Here is a 13,988-nt window from a genome sequence, read left to right on the forward strand (position 1 = left end):
CGTGAAGTGAAAGGGTCACAACATATGACAGTATAAATGAGGTTGTAGACACACAGGTGTACAGAAAAAGTGAAACTTAAGTTACCAAGTCACTTAATTAGGGCAGCATTACTACTTTAATGTGCATGGTAGTGCACATGTCCTGGGATCCTGGCTCGAATGTGTCGGGGTTTTTAGGGTTTGTGGGGATTCCTTGAACCCTTCAAATTACTTCTACCAACACCAATGATGGGACACTATTCCTCCCATTGATACCAAAGATGGGGTAGTATTGCTCCCACTGACACAGACGATGGGGCACTATTACTCCCACCAGCGATGAGGCATTATTCCTCCTACCGGCCACAACAATGGGACACTATTCCTCCCATTAATACCAATGATTGAGCAGTATTGCTTCTATTAATACTAATGATTGGGCAGTATTTCTCCACCTAATACCAATCATGGGGCAGTTTAATCCCACCGACACCAGGACATTTTCTTCTCCCACTGGCCACAGTTTGGCCCCTCCTAAAGTTTGAAGGGCAGTAAACTGCATGGGCATTATTTTACTGTGGTCAAAGCTGCACAGTTTTTTTTTTTTTTCATCTACAGACACTTGCATAGGCAGTTTTATTAGTAAAAGTGAATTTACCTTTTAAAGCCTCTTTCACACTGGGCGGATAAGTAATGATCCGCCCCGTGCACCTCCGCTTGCTCAGCGGGGATCGCTCCGTTGATCCCCGCTGAGCCGACGGGTGACAGGGTGGTCCCCTCACACTGTGCAGGGACCGGCCTGTCTTTTCTCTGCTCCCCCCTATGGGGGGGTCGGATGAACACGGACCGTATGTCCATGTTCACCCGATCCGATCCGCCAGACGGAAGGAAAAGACGTTTTTTCCTCCGTCACACTTTGTCGGGTCGGATGTCAGAGGAGCACAGAGCGCCCGTACAGGTCCGCAAAAAAATCTGACAGACGGACCTGTACTCAGTGTGAAAGAGCCCTTAGGCAACGCACATTAATGCTCTGCAGACATGTAAATTATCCTTACAACGTCTGACCACCATCTCATGGTCACCCAAAGCGTCTGTGATCATCATTTTATTGGATTATTTAGAGCCAATGGCAAATCTCTGCTGAATATGGGAAACTGGTAATGTTATAGAAGGTTGACACAGTAAGGAAGCTTTTGTGAGTCACATACTCATGAATATGTATTGGGCGCACAGAGAGTAGTGAAGTGTCAAGCTGACACATACAGTAAGAAATGAAGAAAAAATACTCTACATACCAGAAATCTTTACACAGCGTAATAGAGGTGTTTTCATAAGGCAGTGCAGTATGTAGTAGCTTTGTGCTCTTTAGCGTAAGAAGTTACCAACCAATCAGAAATGTGAAATTTCATACTACAAACAGTATACTGAAATCTGATTGCTCAGAATATTTTTTCCCTATACTGGGCTTCTTAGTAAATTGATCTTGGGAAACGTATTGGAAACAACTAAAACATACCAATGATCCAGCCTAGGCATTTGGTAAACCCAAACATTTTTAAAGGCTTCAGCTTGCTTGCTGGCAGCTGAATATTAACTTCTTTCAGCAGAAGAGTGTGCTGCTCTCAATATTGCACTTCAAGCACCTGAAATAAATTTACGATTCTGCTGCAAATTTTGCTAAAAAGTTAAATAAAATAAAAAAGTGCAGACTTAACAATAAATACTACACAATATAAGCTTTCTTGGGCTCCTAGTTGGTGAGCTTTTTTTTCACTGTTAAAATGAAAATTACGGATAGGCTTCACTCCCACACAATTATGGTTTTCCAATAAAGAATTTGATTATACATCAAAGTACAGGATGGGTACAAGCAGGGAGGGGGGGGGGGTGTAAGAAGGAATGAGGTTGGCCCGTTTCACACGATTAACGGGCTTTGTTGACAAAGCCCATAAATCGTGTGAAACACGTCAACCTCATTCCTTCTCATCCCCCGCTCGTACCCATCCTATACTTTTATGGTTTTCCCATAAAGAATTTGTTTATACATCTTTAATTTTACATGTGAATGCTGCAGTGGCAGAGCGTTCACCCCACCCTTCTCTGAGATTACCTTTTGGAATACAGCTGATGCCATCTCATCTGTGAGCAGCAGGACTTTTTCTTTCACTTACCCAGACTTTTTTTACACTTTGTTCAGGGGCGGCCCATCCATTAACCACTTCATTACTGGGCACTTAAACCCCCTTCGTGCCCAGACCAATTTTCAGCTTTCAACGCTGATGCATTTTGAATGACAATTGCGCGGTCATACAACACTGTATCCAAATTATATTTTTATCATTTTTTTCCCACAAATAGAGCTTTCTTTTGGTGGTATTTGATCACCTCTGCGATTTGTATTTTTTGCGCTATAAACATAAAAAAACAGAACATTTTGAAAAAAAAAACAATATTTTTTACTTTTTGTTATAATAATATCCCAATTTAAAAAAAAAAAAAAAAAAATTTCCCTCGGTTTAGGCCGATACGTATTCTTCTACATATTGTTGTTAAAAAAAACGCAATAAGCGTATATTGATATAGCGCCTACAAAATAGGGGATAGATTTATGATTTTTTTTTAAATGTTTTTACTAGTAATGGCGGCGATCTGCGATTTTTTTTTTGTCAAGCCTGCAATATTGCGGCGGACGTATCGGACACTTTTGACACAATTTTGGGACCATTCACATTTATACAGCGATCAGTGCTATAAAAATGCACTAATTACTGTATAAATGTGACTGGCAGTGAAGGGGTTAACACTAGGGGGTGAGGAAGGGGTTAAATGTATTCCCTCATTGTGTTCTTACTGTGTGGGGGGAGGGGGGTGACTGGGAGAGGTGACCGATGCTGTGTCCCTATGTAAAGAGACACAGATCGGTCTCTTCTCCCCCTGACAGCACGTGGAGCTCTGTGTTTACACACAGAGCTCCACGTCCTGCTGTGTTACCAACGATCGCGGGTGTCTGGCGGACATCACGGCCGCCAGGCACTCGCATCGGCTCCCGAGCGATGCGCCGGGCACGTTGTTTCCAACACATCACAACAACAGGACGTCTAAAGACGTCCACTCGGCACTTGAGAGCCGCTCTGTGGACGCCTTTCGTCTATAGAGCGGCCCTCTAGTGGTTAAGGGCCCACGGGCGCTACCCCCTATATGAGTAATGGATAGATTCATTCTAGGGCTGTTAATGATTACAATTTTTGTGTTTGATTAATCTATTTTGTTTTGATCGATTAATCAGCTAAATTCGATTAATTATAACGCACATACATTTTTCGGATCACCACCATATATTGTCCCCACTGTAATATCCACAGACATCTCCCCCACTGTAATCCACAGACATCTCCCCCACTGTAATCCACAGACATCTCCCCCACTGTAATATCCACAGACATCTCCCCCACTGTAAAATGGTCCATATCTCCCCCACTGTATAGGAAGATTAGTGCTTGCTTAGTTTTACCAAAGAAGCCGGCCAAACACGAGCAGTTGAGGCTGGGTGATGACGTCAGCGCGCCTCTCTAGGCTCACCTAGACCGCTGCCGGGTGGACTAAGATGGCCGCCCCTCCGGAAGCTAGGCCGAAGCCACGGCTTTTCTTATGACCGAGGCAGCAGCGGAGCTCCGCGGATCACGTGGTGTGCCGATCCGCATATGGTGACCCGTTCGGATCACGGATCATTTACGATCCGTTGCACCACTAGTATTGATCAAAAGAATTTTGATCAATCAAACATTTTTACGATTATATGAGGAATTAATCGTTAATTTCCACAGCCCTAATTCATGTATATGAATCTATACACGGCTGCCGCTGCCAGCCCCTATTCATGCATCTGGCCCCTTTCAGGATGCTTACATTTTTGTAATAGGAATAAAGGTGATTCATTTTTTTTTTTTTTTTAAAAGGGACAGTGTAAAAATAAAAAGTTAAATAAATAACTCTGTGCTCGTGTGCAGAAGTGGAAAGCATACGCAAGTCGCACCCACATATGTAAACGGTGTTCAAACCACACATGTGCCACAATTGTCAGAGTGAGAGCAATAATTCTAGCACAAGACCTCCTCTGTAACTCTAAACTGGTAACCTGTAGAATTTTTTAAAGGAACGTCTATGGTGATTTTTAAATATCGTACTTTGTCGCCATTCCACGAGCTTGCGCAATTTTAAAACATGACATGTTGGGTATCAATTTACTAGGCATAACATCATCTTTCACATCAAAACTAATGTTTTGGGGTTCTAAGTAATTTTCTAACAAAAGATGCTGATTTTAACTATATTTAGCTATAAGTCGCTGATTGCTGCCATTACAAGAAATGTAAAAAAATCTAATATTTATTGGATATGTTTTTTTTTTTTCAAATTCTTTATTTATATAGGGTACAAAACGTAATCATCCAATCACATCACAGTCTGGACACCTAACAAGTAGTCAAGATAGATAAGTGCATTAAGGATACAAAAGTGAAAATCAAATACTATATGAAGATAACTAGTACCTGGTGATCTATCGATCCCACATTACATAAAACCAAAGTCAATAAAATCAAAGATAAACCTACAATGGGTACACTTGAGATTTGAAAAACAAACTTGTCCACCACCCTCATCTATAGCAGGCCAGCTATAGATGAGGGCGGTGGACACGTTTGTTTTTCATATCACATTGGTGTTTGTATTGGTCCAGCAACACACCAACACCTTTGCAGCCATTGAGTTACTGTACATGCTGGGTGTTTGGTGTGCTCCTGTACCTTTAAGAAGGGGTGGGCCCCCCTTCAGTCCACCTGTCCTCATCTATTCATCAGAATGCATGTGCCTCCATTGTGGGGACACTCATAGTTTAGTGTTAGGACCACAGATTCCAGGGTGCCGTGACGTGGCTCTGTGGCTTACGCATGCGTTTGCAAATGCGTGTGGACTAAACCCCTCTTTTTAACGCATACTGTTAGGTTAATTGGTTGTCTGTGAGCTGGTCGATAAGTAGGCTTGGGTTTTTCCTGGGCATTCCCCAGGCTTTTGTTGGTACACTTGAGATAGTTGGGACCATTGGACCAAATCCTCAAAAGGGATACGCAGGCGGAACTGCTGTTCAGCCTGCGTATCCCTGTGCCTATCTTTGGAACTGATCCTCAGAAGCAGTTTTCCAAAGATAGGCAGAAGATCCGACATCTGTAAGAGACTTACACTGTCAGATCTTAGGATGCAGTACCGCATCCGCCGCTGGGGGCATTTCACATTGAAATGCCGCTTTGCGTATGCAAATGAGGACTTAGGGAGATCCACAAAGCTTTTCAGCTTTGTTTTTTCTGCGTAAGTTTACATTTGCATACGTAAAATTAGGGCTGCTTTTACAAGGTGTAAACTGTTTACACCTTGTAAAAACAGACCTTTTTTTCGATCGCTGCGATTTTTTTTTTAATTTGATATTTTTTTTCCCGCCGTATCTTTTTTTTAACCCGTCGCAATTTTTTAACCCGGCGCGATCCTCAAAACTCGGCGTATCGTAAAAACACGCGATGCACGTCGGGAAAAATGACGTCACGGGCATGCGCAGTACGTCCGGCGTGGGAGCGCGCCTCATTTAAATTGTAATCGCCCCCTGGAGAAGAGGACCGCCTTGCGCGGTCCTTGGAGAATTTAAGTTACACGGCCTGAAATTTCTAGGTAAGTGCTTTGTGGATCGGGCACTTGGGTAGAAATCTTAAGGCAGTGTAACTTAAATGGGAAAAGATAAGTTAGGCAGGATCTTTGAGGATTTGGCCCATTAATCCTATCTCCAGAACAAGCCAAGCCACGTAGCCGGATATTGGCCCTGGTTAAATAGATACCTCCCCCAACTATCCCATAAATAACCAACTTATTAATTAATAGGTAACCTTTTATTTCTAAATCCCATGTTTTAAGATATATTATTATATTTCCTTAGTTCTAACTCTACTCTGTTAAATCATTTGTGATGGACATAGCTTGAAGATAAATGTAGTAGAATACCTACCCGTTGTATTGCATAACTTAAAGCGGGAGTTCACCAGGAAAAAAAATTTTAACATTAGATTGAGGCTCGTTTTGTCAAGGGGAATCGGGTGTTTTTTTTAAATCGAAGCCGTACTTACCGTTTTAGAGAGCGATCTTCTCCGCCGCTTCCGGGTATGGGCTGCGGGACTGGGCGTTCCTATTTTATTGACAGGCTTCCGACGGTCGCATACATCGCGTCACGAGTAGCCGAAAGAAGCTGAACGTTCGGCTACTTTCGGAAAATCGTGACGCGATGTATGCGTTCGTCGGTAGCCTGTCGGAAGCCTGTCAATCAAATAGGAACGCCCAGTCCCGCAGGCCATACCCGGAAGCGACGGAGAAGATCGCTCTCTAAAACGGTAAGTACTGCTTCGATTTAAAAAAAAAACACTCAATTCCCCTTGACAAAACGAGCCTCAATCTAATGTTAAAAATTAAGTTTTTGGGTGAACCTCCACTTTAATGAAAATAACAAATTACACTTGTTTTATCTTAACTGATTATTGAGAAGCCTTTCTATTTACATCTGTTATCTTGTATTTTAAAAATCTGTACAGTACTAATAACATGTACTGTATTATTCTCAATAAACATATTTGAAAAGGAAGATAACGAGTACCAACATGCAAGTTATTGGATATGTTTTATAGCAGAAAATAAAAAATATTATTTTATTATTTTCAAAATTGTCATGTTTTTTTTTTTTTTGTTTATCGCGCAAAAAATAAAAACGCAGTGGTGATCAAATACCACCAAAAGAAAGTTCTATTTGTGGGGGAAAAAATGACATAAATTGTATTTAGGTACAGAGTCGCACGGCCGCGCAATTGTCAGTTGAAGTGATCCAGTGACAGGTCGCAAATAATGTCCTGGTCAGCCATGAAGGGGGTTAAATCTTTTGGAGGTAAAGTAAAAAGTAAAATGAAAAGTGAATATTTTAGCATCACACAAAAGGCAACAATTTACTAGATTGGTAGTAAATCCAAAGATGCCAATTATTCAGTACCTGCAATTTCAACATCTTGGCACATCAGGCTGTGTAGTACCAGGTGCAGTAGATAATGCAAACTTCCACTGTTGAAAAAAAAAAACGTTTTGTCTACTGCCCCTCTTTTAAAGTGCAAATTTTACTTTGAGTTTAGTGCCATCGATCATACAGTCTCATAGGATACAAGTGTGCATGTGAATGATAGTGCTAAGGTAGGTCAAATCTTTTCCCAGCAACCGGAATAAAGGAATAAAACATTCCTTTGAAAAATTCTCTCACTTTTGTAACATTTTGTTCATATGAGAATGTATTTATAAATGGAAATGTTTCGGGGCCATACAGTTCCTGTTGACGTGCCACAAAATGACCTACTCCATGCTGACTTGTTCTCTATACATGTCTTTAGCGTCTTATAATTGATATGCGTTCTATTCTAACATTCCCAGTTACCTGCAGCGCTGTGCAGCCTGTGCCAAGCTTCGCTCTATACTTATCTTGCAACAGAATGTTCATTCTTGCTCAAAAATAAACCTGCTTTGTAATTAAGGGGTAATTTAGAACTCCAGTAATGTTTAACTCCAAATTGGCAGGGGATATCTGAGAAGTACTCCAGCTGAGTCTGAATGTATCCCATTAGATGTCAGAAGAACCATTCCCATCTGAACAATGGCTGCATGCAAGAGGAAGGAAATCAGAAATGAAAGGGTACAAGTATGACACTGTGTGGGGGATGAGATTAAAATGCATCAATTGATTTATTCTACGCTGTATGCTAAAGTAAATTATGGGGAAATTTTTTTTTTTATCATACAGTACAGGACACAGGAGCTTAGTCTTAACATTGGGTTATATGCAGCTACTTCCTGGTGATTGGATATTGGCAAAAAAATCCCCATATAACCCCTTCCATTTCCTGCCAGGCTCTGTTATTTGCTAATGGGGCAGATTCACATACAATTGGACAGGCGCAGCGTATCAGAGATACGCTACGCCGCCGTATCTTACCTGGCTTAAATTCGAATCCAGGACGAATTTGCGCCGTAAGTTACGGCGGCGTAGTGTATTTCTGGGGCGGATTTCAAATTGGGCGGGTTAGGGGCGGGTTTCATTTAAATGAAGCACGTCCCCGCGCCGAATGAACTGCGCATGCGTCGTCGTGAAATTTCCCGCTGTGCATTGCGCTAAATGACGTCGCTAGGACGTCATTTTTTTTTAACTTAGAAGTGACTTACGTCCATCCCTATTCACAGACGACTTACGCAAAAAAAAATTCAAATTTCGACGCGGGAACGACGGCCATACTTTAACATGGCAAGTCTATCTATACGCCACAAAATAGCAGCTTTAACTATATGCCGGAAAAAGCCGACTACAGACGACTTTAGAAAATGTGACGGCCGCGCGTACGTTCGTGGATCGTCGTAAATCGCTAATTTGCATACCCGACGCGGAAAACGACGCAAACTCCACCCAGCGGGCGCCGAAGTATTGCACCTACGATCCGAAGGCGTACGCCTGTCGGATCGAACCCAGAAGCCGTCGTATCTTGGTTTGAGGATTCAAACTAAAGATACAACGCGGGAAATTTGAAAGTACGCCGGCGTATCAGTAGATACGCCGGCGTACTTGCTCTGTGAATCTGGCCCAATGTCCTTAGGTGATAGGCCCCGTACACACGACCGAGTTTCTCGGCAGAATTCAGCCAGAAACTCGATGGGAGACGTATTCTGCAGAGAAACCCGGTCGTGTGTACACTTTTCGCCTAGAAACCCGCCGAGGAACTCGTCGAGCCAAATAGAGAACATGTTCTCTATTTCCTCGTTGGTCAATGGGAAACTTTGGCTCGCCGAGATCCTCGGCGGCTTCACAAGGAACTCGACGAGCAAAACGATGTGTTTTGCCCGTCGACTTTCTCGGACGTGTGTACAGGGCCTAAGACATCTGCTCTATACTGAGAAAAGCTTACTTCTTTTAAAGTGTAAATCCACCTTTGCAAAAAAAATAAAAAATAAATGCCCATATTTGCAGAAAAAAAATTGCAATATCAAATGTGCCTACAAACATTGCAATAGCAATCAGTGGATCATGAGTGCAATGTCAGGCTCTTGCACGCTATTCCTCCAGTTCCTTATCCGTACTGAGGTAGAGACTTTCAGTTAGAGAGCTGGAGCATGTGTCGAATGTTGTAAATCACCACTACACTTGTGTTCCATCAAGAACTACAAGTCTTTCTGTTGTGATGGAAGATGGGTCTTGTAGTTTATTCATTCACAGATCTCTGTGACTAAATGGCATGATTGTACAGATGGAGCCTTGCACAGCTGCACAGTTTGAAATCTGCTGCTGTTTCACAGCTGCTGCAGGGAAGAAGAGGGGGCTTGGAAGGGTTATATGTTACTTCCTAAATATGGGTGTAACATGGTCTTAAAGGTGGCATTTGATTACAATTTTTGTTTTCTTAGTGGTAAAGTGCAGCAGGACATAGTAGTGAATATCAATGGATTATATATCAATGGGTCCTGCGAGATACGACATTTAATTCTACTGTATGTCCTCAAGAATGACGAGAATGACAATAAAGCTTGGCTACATACAGTTCCGATCAGATAACTGGACACTGGCAAAGAAGGATGCAGGGACATCCACTCCCACCGAGCCCCAGTTTTTGTTTGTGTCTTACTGACTTCTTCTTTCTACTTAGAAACACTTACTCATTTCCTAAGGAATGTTTTTCTTTCTCTGATTATGATTCTTCTACCAAGATGATTATTCTATCAAAATTCCTGCTTCACCATAGCCATTGCGGCTCCTACTGCAGCCTACAGATCGGTTGACTCCTTGGCAGAGCCTTGAGGGACCTTACCTAGAACCTGCTAGCTTGAAGAAGCAGGGCTGGCCTATAATGTTACTGACATACACTGGATGCTGATGTATGCTCTCCTCTTGGCACTTAGTGCAATGTGTGAAATTTGTCGCAGGGTGCTTTACAGCTCAGTGACTATGGCCTGCTGAAGCTTCAGCAGTGAGCACAGGGCAGAAGCCCTTTAACCATTTATGCCCAGGAAGCTCTTTTTATCTCCTAAATTCCATTTGGGTGTTTGGTGGCCAATGACCATGCTTATGGTGGTGGTGGTTGTGGTTGGGAGTGCCGATTTAATTTAAAATGCTGGTGTTATTTCTTTTTTGTGCTACTACATGTACTTACATAGTTGGTAAGGCTGAATAAAGACAATAGCTTATTTGTTGTTCATTGTAAATGAGATCCCAAGCCCCCTTATTAAACTAAGCCTTACTACGCCTGCACAATGTTCTCTTTGTGGTACCTAGTGCATCTGCACGACCTTGGTGCTTGCCGCCTCACTCTGAGTTACTGCATCTATTCACCCTGCCTTTTCTATTTCTTGGACATGCTTTCCAACCAGCAACAGCTCATTGGCTTGGTGGACACACTTCATCAGATCTGCAGGATGGGTCTTCTCTTCATTCATATGTGCAGGGATCCTGTGGCTTAAATGTTAGTCAGTTGAGCTCTTGTGCCAGAAGCACTTTTAATCATTAGCCTTTAAAGGTGAACACCTGTTTGATGCTTCCTTTGATAAGTACATCAAGAATGGGGTAGGAGCAGGGGCGTACCAATAGGGTGGCGGCGGGGGCGGTCCGCCCCAGGTACCACACATTGAAGGGGTGTCAGTGGCCGCGTGACTTCGCTATGTGGGGTGCACTCCATACCCAAGGCGGGTGATACTGTCTAATCATCCCAAGGCATCCCTGCTGGGTCTGGCTGCTCCATTTCCCTTTAGGTGTTTTTTAGAACACCCCCATCGCCGCGGCCGCAATGGACTAGTCCAGATTGTCCACTCGTTTTATTCACTGAATTCCCTCCTGCTAGCTCCGCCTCCACCCACCACTGCGGCCTCAGCCTGTGTCTGTCATCTCTCTCCGCTGGGGCGGCTCGGCTGCTGCTTTCAAATACAGACACAGGCAGTGAGGCAGGATCAGGAATCGAATCCATCTGGACCTCCCAAGTTACTCCCTAGCAGAGGCTGAGTCTGAGAGCCTGAGGCTGGACAACAGTGGTGAGGGGGGGGTTGGGGGGTGTTGCATGAAGAAGAGCCTGGAGGAGTGTGTTTGCCTGCTCTGCCACCCTGTGTGTGCTGACCTGATTTGGGGGGAGGGGGACCCCCCTGCCATGTGCACAACTAGCACTGTATGTAGCTGACTTGATTTGTGGGGGGGGGGTGATTGATGTGTCTGCCACCCCCTGCCATGTGTACTAGCACTGTATGTAGTAGCTGACTTGATTTAGGGGGGTGATTGATGTGCCTACCACCCCCTGCCATGTGTACAACTAGCACTGTATGTAGCTGACTTGATTTGTGGGGGGGGGGGGTGATTACTGTGTCTGCCACCCCCTGCCATGTGTACTAGCACTGTATGTAGCTGACCTGATTTGTGGGGGGGGGGGTGATTACTGTGTCTGCCACCCCCTGCCATGTGTACTAGCACTGTATGTAGCAGACCTGATTTGGGGGGGGGGGGGTTGGGGTGGGGTGATTACTGTGTCTGCCACCCCCTGCCATGTGTACTATCACAGTATGTAGCTGACCTGATTTGGGGGGGGGGGGGTGATTACTGTGCCCGCCACCCCCTGCCATGTGTATAGTGTAACACTGTAGCTGACCTGATTGGGAGGGTTGCAGAATGTAGGCATATGCGATTTACAGTGTGCAGAATCCAGGCGTTTGCTATGCTATGGTTTTGTTAAAAAAAAAAAGCAGTATTATCTGTTGAGTAAATGTTATAAATAATTGAAATTTGGAAAATAAGTTATTAACTTACTTAAACCTATTTTTTTTTTAAGTTGATGTAAAGTTTACAAATTCGTGCAATACATGTTCTTGAAAACATGAAAAAAAATTGTGGGTGTTTTTCCAGGTAAACGTTGGGGGGGGGGGGGTGCCAGATGTAGGATCCGCCCCGGGTGCCAAATGCTCTAGGTACGCCCCTGGGTAGGAGTATTCTTCTCCTTCAGAAAAAGAAGATTTTGTGCCTCCACCGGTATGACTTCTACTTCTGAGGTTAGAAAAGGCTCCTTTTGTCACTTTCAGTCTTCCAGTTACAAATCTAAGGCAGAAATGTACTTTTGTAAAAAAAATTGACTTCAAAGGAACCAAGAAAATTTCAGATGCCCAGGTCCAGATTTTCATTTCCAGGGGCTACGAACTGGAGTTTCATACTCTGCCTTCTTCGTGCTGCATGCTTTTAAATTTACCTCCTGTTACGGTGGGCAGATCTGCTTGCTGCTGGCCATTAACTCTGTACCAACAGAAAAAAGCTTCCGAAGCTTCTCCTCAACATTTGTGTGGTTTACAAACCAAATGAAGGAGTCTGGCCCATTCTGGATCTGAGGACTCAACTTGTTTCTACAAGTTTAAAAGTTTTGAATGTACTATTCATACGCAGGGGATTCATTTTATGGGGCACCTGCATGATCTCCTGTTAAATAACTGGTGCTTCCTGTCCTTGTTAGCCAACATCCAGCAGACTCTGTGGATGCTCAGTCTGAGAAAGTTATCGCTGGACTCATCTCACGGATTGGGATATCTGGGCCAAAAGTAAGAAATGGCCCTGTTCAGAAGCATCCTTGAGAAGACTTCTGTCTCTCCACTCTCATACCCATGTGCTCATAATGGATGCAAGCCTGTAAAGGTGGGGTGCAGTCCTGGATGGCCTCTTGGTTCAAGGGACGTGGTTGTCAACCTTCCCATTAACATTCTGGAGCTTAGAGTGATTTGCTTGCCCCTTCGATGCTGGACTTCCCTATTGCGAGGACATCTGATAAGAATCCAGTTGGACAATGCCACAGTTGTGGCCTACATCAATCATTAAGGAGACACCAGAAATGGCACCACTCAGAAGCAGACTTGCTCCTCTCTTGGGCAGAAGGGCATTCAGGTGCTGTCCACCATCTACTTCCCAGTTTTGGAAAATTGGCAGGTGGACTTTCTCACTTGTCAGCATCTGGATCTGGGGGGGAACAGACCATCCATCCAGAGCCCTTTGCCACAGATGAGGGATGCCGGAAGAGGGTCTTCTAGCATCCAGGTTCAACAACAAACTGCCTAGATCTGTCACCAGGCTACTCAAGCTATCATAGTGGATGTACAGGTGGGATTAGTTCAATCTGATTTACACCTTTCTACCACTCCAAATACTCCCTCGCCTGCTCTGCAGGATTGAGATGGAGGACATTTCAGTGGTTTTCATTGCACTGAATTGGCCCAGACGATCATACCACTCAGACATATTCAGACTTCTGGCATACTTTACATAGGCCCTTTCTGATTGTCTGGATCTTCTGTCCCAAGGACTACCCTGATTCTCAGTCGCTGTCTTTAACGGCATGGCTGCTAAAATCACAGCCCTAAGAAACTAGGACCCAGTTATCTCAATTTACCTTTCCATGCTATGATTACACAAACCCAATAAATAATTTGTTTTATCAATTGCTACTGTCAACATAACAATCCTTCAAACATGAATAACATTATTTTTTTAATTCCTCCCTGAATAACTATATCAAATACATACTGTATGTCTAAACTATCTTTCCAGAAATACTGTATATGCCTAGCCTGTAACAGATTAGGCAAGCAGAGCTAATATCCAACAAATAAGCTGCGGTTTCCCAAACTGCTCCCAAAGGTGCTCCCTCCACCTTTGCTCTACCCTTGCTCCACCGATTCCCCAGATGGACATAGAAACAAAAAGAATCCAAAAGTGCCTTATCATTCAAACTGTTTTTATTGATGACATATAAAATCTGCTCACATAAAACAATAAATCGGCAGTCACATCTGACAAGGTCAAAATTCCAGTGGTTAGCTTGTGGGGCAGAAGGAAACAGTAATCCGCCAGCAGTCAGCTGCTCAATCCCTTCCAATCCATTCAT

The sequence above is a fragment of the Rana temporaria genome, chromosome 3 (assembly GCF_905171775.1).
Source record: "Rana temporaria chromosome 3, aRanTem1.1, whole genome shotgun sequence".
Lineage (NCBI taxonomy): Eukaryota > Metazoa > Chordata > Amphibia > Anura > Ranidae > Rana > Rana temporaria.